The sequence below is a fragment of the Chrysochloris asiatica genome, unplaced genomic scaffold, assembly GCF_000296735.1.
Source record: "Chrysochloris asiatica unplaced genomic scaffold, ChrAsi1.0 scaffold00476, whole genome shotgun sequence".
Taxonomy (NCBI): domain Eukaryota; kingdom Metazoa; phylum Chordata; class Mammalia; order Afrosoricida; family Chrysochloridae; genus Chrysochloris; species Chrysochloris asiatica.
In genome coordinates this window covers 139979-144954 of record NW_006408994.1, presented here as the reverse complement: position 1 = coordinate 144954, position 4976 = coordinate 139979, and positions in this window count along the sequence as shown.

The following is a 4976-nucleotide window of genomic DNA, read 5'->3' as shown; positions in this document are numbered from 1 at the left end:
AAAAATGAATTATTTGAAAGCTTCAATCTTTTTTCCATTTATCATGATATTATTCATTGGTCAAGTTGTGAGGATCTTTTTTTTTCTTTATTCTTAGGGACAATTTATACTGAAGACTGTAGTCTTTCATCTTATCAGTAAGTACTTTAAGTCCTCTTTGCTTCCAGCTAGAAAGATTGTACCATCTACATATTACAGGTTCTTAATGAGTCTTCTTCCGATCCTGATGCCATATTCTTCTTCATATAATCCAATTTCTTGGATTATTTGCTCAGCATACAGATTAAATAAGTATGGTGGAGGATACACTCCTGGCTCATACCTTTTCTACTTTTAAACCATTCAGTGTCCTCTTGTTCTAATCGAATTATTGCCTATTGGTCGATGTACAGGTTCCTCAATAGCACAATTAAGTGTTCTAGAATAACCATTTTTGCAATATTACGCATAGTTTGTCATGATCCACTCAGTTGATAACCTTAACATAGTCAATAAAACACAAGTAAACATATTTTTGGTATTCTTTGCTTTTAGTCAGTATCTATCTGATGTCAAACAATAATATCTCTAGTTCCATGTCTTCTTCTGAATCTGGCTTGAATATCTGGCAGTTTCCTTTTGGTTACTGTTGTAGCAGTTTTTGAACTGTCTTAAGCAAAATTATACTTACACATTATATTAATAATACTTTTTGATGATGTCCACACTCCATTTGTTGAAATAGGTACAAATATGGTTTTCTTTCAATTAGTTGACTAGGTAACTGTGTTCCAAATTTTTTGGCATAGATGATTGAATGTCTCCAGGGATGCATCAGTTTGTTGAAAAATTTCAATTTGTATTCTGTCAATTCCTGGAGCCTTATTTTTTCACCAATTGTACCATCCATTCTTATTTGTATGTAACTTCTTGAAATGGCTGAGCATCTATCATTTCTTTTTGGTACAGTGCCTACATGTATTCCTTCTATTTTCTTTTGCTGTTTTCTGCATCATTCAATATTGCAAAATGAGGCTTGAATTTTCTTCAGTTCTTTCAGCTAAAGATATGCTGAGCATGTTCTTCCCTTTGGATTTCTAACTCCAGGTCTTTGTACATTTTATTATAATACTTCACTTTGTTTGATTGAGTTGATCTTTAAAATTTTCTGTTCAGCCCTTTAATTTCCTAATTTCTTCTATTCACATTATCTTTTACACACTAAAGAACAAGTTTCAGCATCTCTTCTGACATCAATTTTGTTTTATTCTTTCTTTCATGTCTTCTTAATGACTTTTAGATTTCTTCCTGTATAATGTTCTTTATGTTATCCCAGTAGTCGTCTGGTCATTAGTGACTAACGCATCCTATCTATTGTCTCTAATTTCAGGTGAGATATATTCAAGGTCATATTTTGGCTCTGGTGAACTTGTTTTAATTTTCTTAAACTTCCAGCTTTAAAGCAGTCCATGTGCCTTTAATATTCTCCTCCAAAACTATCATTCAAATACATTGATTCTTCTAAGGTCTTTCATATTCATTGGTCAACTTTCACATACATATGAGGCTATTGAAAATACCATGGCTTGGGTCAGATGCACCTTATTCCTTAAACTGATATCTTTGCTCTTGAACACTTTAAAGAGGTTTTTTGCAGCAGATTTGCTCAATGCAATATGTTTTTAATTTCTTGACTGCTGCTTCCATGATTGTTGATTATGGATCCAAGTAAAATGAAGTTGCTGCAACTTCGAAGTTTTCTATATCTATCATATTATTTACTGGTACATTAGTGAGGATTTTTATTCTCTATACATTGAGGTGCAGTTCAGATTGCTAACTATCCATTGCTAATTAAACTGTTATATGATTTTTCTTACATGGATCCAAATTTGCCTTTTAATTTAAAAAATTATTCCTGTCACCACTTTAGGACTTCTGATGTGGCATTGTAGGATAAGCTCAGGACTTCAAGGTTGGTTTGAACTATAAGGTCAGCACTTCAAACTCACTAGTTGCTCCTTTGACCTATACTGGGTCACTATGAGTCAGAACTGACTTGATGGCACTTAACAATAACAACAACTGCCACTTTAGGGGAGTTAGATGGCTCCATACAATAAGCATTGGACTTCAAATCACAAGTTCTGCAGTTTGAGCCCACCAGCCACTCTGCAGGAGAAATATGAAGGTTTCTGCTTCCTCAGAGTTTTAAAGCCTAGGAAACAGGCTTTAAATATATTTTATACAGGTTTGCTATGAGTCAGAACCAACTTGATGGCACTTAACAGTAACAACAACACTTCAAATGCAATTTGCTGAATAGTCATTTTTAAAAGACAAAGCGGTAGAGTAAATGATGAAGAAGTGTGTTTATAACCCACACCAAGAGTTAGAATTGGCAATCCTACAGGAATCTTACTAAGGCAGTGCCCTGATTTAAATGAAAGCAGTGACATTAATCAACTCTAGATTTGCTGCTAGACTCTTAAATAATGAAATATAAAATAATAAATAACACACTCAAAAATGCAACTGCATATGAAGCCCAGAAGTTGGTTTTACCACTCTGAGATCCTCTAAAATCCCATTAGATAATAATCTATCCTCTCACTTCACAGTAAGATTGTAGCCTGCAATCTAATGCACTTGGGACAGGCTGAAACAACCAAAAATGAAGAAGAGTTTTGCATTTACCCAGAAAACAAATTGTAAAGCTAAATAAACCCGTGTAACCTTCATATTGCTGGATTTCATTAGGTGGTAAACTTCTGCTTATTTTACATTTAGAGATACTGTCTTATGTTAGTCAGATTGCTAGAGTAAAATGTAAGTATGTTCGTAGATGGATTAATTTGAAATTAATTTAAGATAAAATCACAAAATACTGTGATATGAGTGAAATATATACCTTCAAATAGAATCTTAACATATACTACACAAAGGACTTGATGAAATTTTCTACGAGAAGGTTTGTCTCATTATGACAAAATAAATATGCATATTAGGCATGGGATTAAGAGAATCATCCTAAAAACTATAACTCTATTTCATTCAACCAAACTACAATTAGTAAAATGCAATTTTCTAAAGGTCTGGAACTTATGTTCTCACAAAGGGAGTCAGAATTAAAACCATGACTGAACTCTAGAATTCTAGTTCTCAGTTAATGCAACATTTGTGCTCTCTAATCTTTCAAAGAGGTACTTTACCTAAAAATGAAGGTGGGGATAATTACTCCATAATGATATAAATTGCCTTTGTTGTTAAGGGCCATCAAGTCAGTTCTGACTCATAGAGACCTTGTATATGGTTTCAGAGGAGTGGCTGGTGAGCTTGGACCACCAATCTTGCAGTCCAAACAACCTTTCAGTCCAGTGCATTAAACAACAGCACCACACCAGGGCTCCAAAAATACAGATATACAAGTATAACATCAAAAAAGATATTTCTGTTGTAACATTTTCTCTAGTTTAAAAATACAATAATTGTCCCATTTATAAATTCTTGTAAACATAGGAAAATGCAACATAAATTAAAAATAAAAAATCAACAAAACTGGCTAGGTGTTTTTTTTCTTTTGGGCAATACGCTGTGTAGAAAATTTCTCAAAATTGTGGTCCATGGACCACTGTATACACATTCCCTGGAATTGTTTATCAATGATAAATAGGGAAGATGCTTATAATCACTAAAGGTTAGAGCCACCCTGGAATATTGTAAATTTTATTTTTGCATTTAACACACATAAATAACATGCGCACACATGTAATTCATATAAAAAATATAGGAAACGGATATGCAAGGTGGCTTTGTGGTTTGCAAAACACCACCTAACGTTAATTGTGTAAAAGTATAGTAATTCATTCTTCAGATTGGCTAATGGAATTGTTCCCATTCTTACTTTTATAAATTATACACAATGAACATGTTTTATGTAAATCTTTACAATAATATTTGAAATTTTAATGTAAAATCACTGAAGGTAGAATAATTGAATCAAATTATGTATCTTTTTTACTGATAGATTTATTAAAATCTGATCTATTCTTACTCATCTCTCTTACATGTCTTTTTCCTGTAAGATAAGAGTATTAAAACCTACCACTATATTGATGACTTTACCAAATTCTACTGATACTTTAAGTGTTTTTACATATAATTTTCTACTACATGCATTTTTTGACTGCTCTATACACACACACACACACACACACACACACACACACACACATATATATATATATATATATGGTGGTTGTGTGCTGTGGAGTCGGAACTGACTCATAGCTACACTGTACAGGGTTTCCGAGGCTATAAATCTTTACTGGAGCAGAAAGCCTCATCTTTCTCCCATGGAAAAGCTGTTAGTTTTGAACTGCTGACCTTAAGGTTTGCAGCCCGATTAGTGTATATATATATATATATATATGCAAAGATGATGACATGGAGAGAGATAGAGCAGCTGGGGACTCTAGACTCATGAAAGAGAAAGGCTCTGCTGGCAGTCAGGTGCTGACGGTCACAAGGCAGGCTTGCAGAATGTGCCCTTGGGTTATTTAAATGATTATATGTTCCTGAGTGTTTTTGTGTACATCAAAACAAAACAAATAACATAGGGAACAGAAGCAAATACTGTTGAATGGTGATGTATGGAGGAGTTTGTAATGATTGCAATGATACGAAATATGATAGGATGAATGCAAAACTGATGTTCTCCCATGTAAACTATCACTCAATGCATAACAAAAGTGTTTTTAAAAAAATCTGTGTTTTTACTTAAGTTCCATTATACTGATAAACTGCCAAAGGTTATTTCTCAAAAATGAGTACATGAGGAAGTGGTTTGGAGGCTGGAAAAGTAGACACAGGTTGGGGAAGCTCCATGGCAGAGGCATGGAAAACAACAGAGAAGATGCTTTCCTGGAGCAGTTCCAGAGTTTTGGATTTAATATTAGGTGAGGGACATCAATTTCCTGTCCCCACCGGTGGAGGAA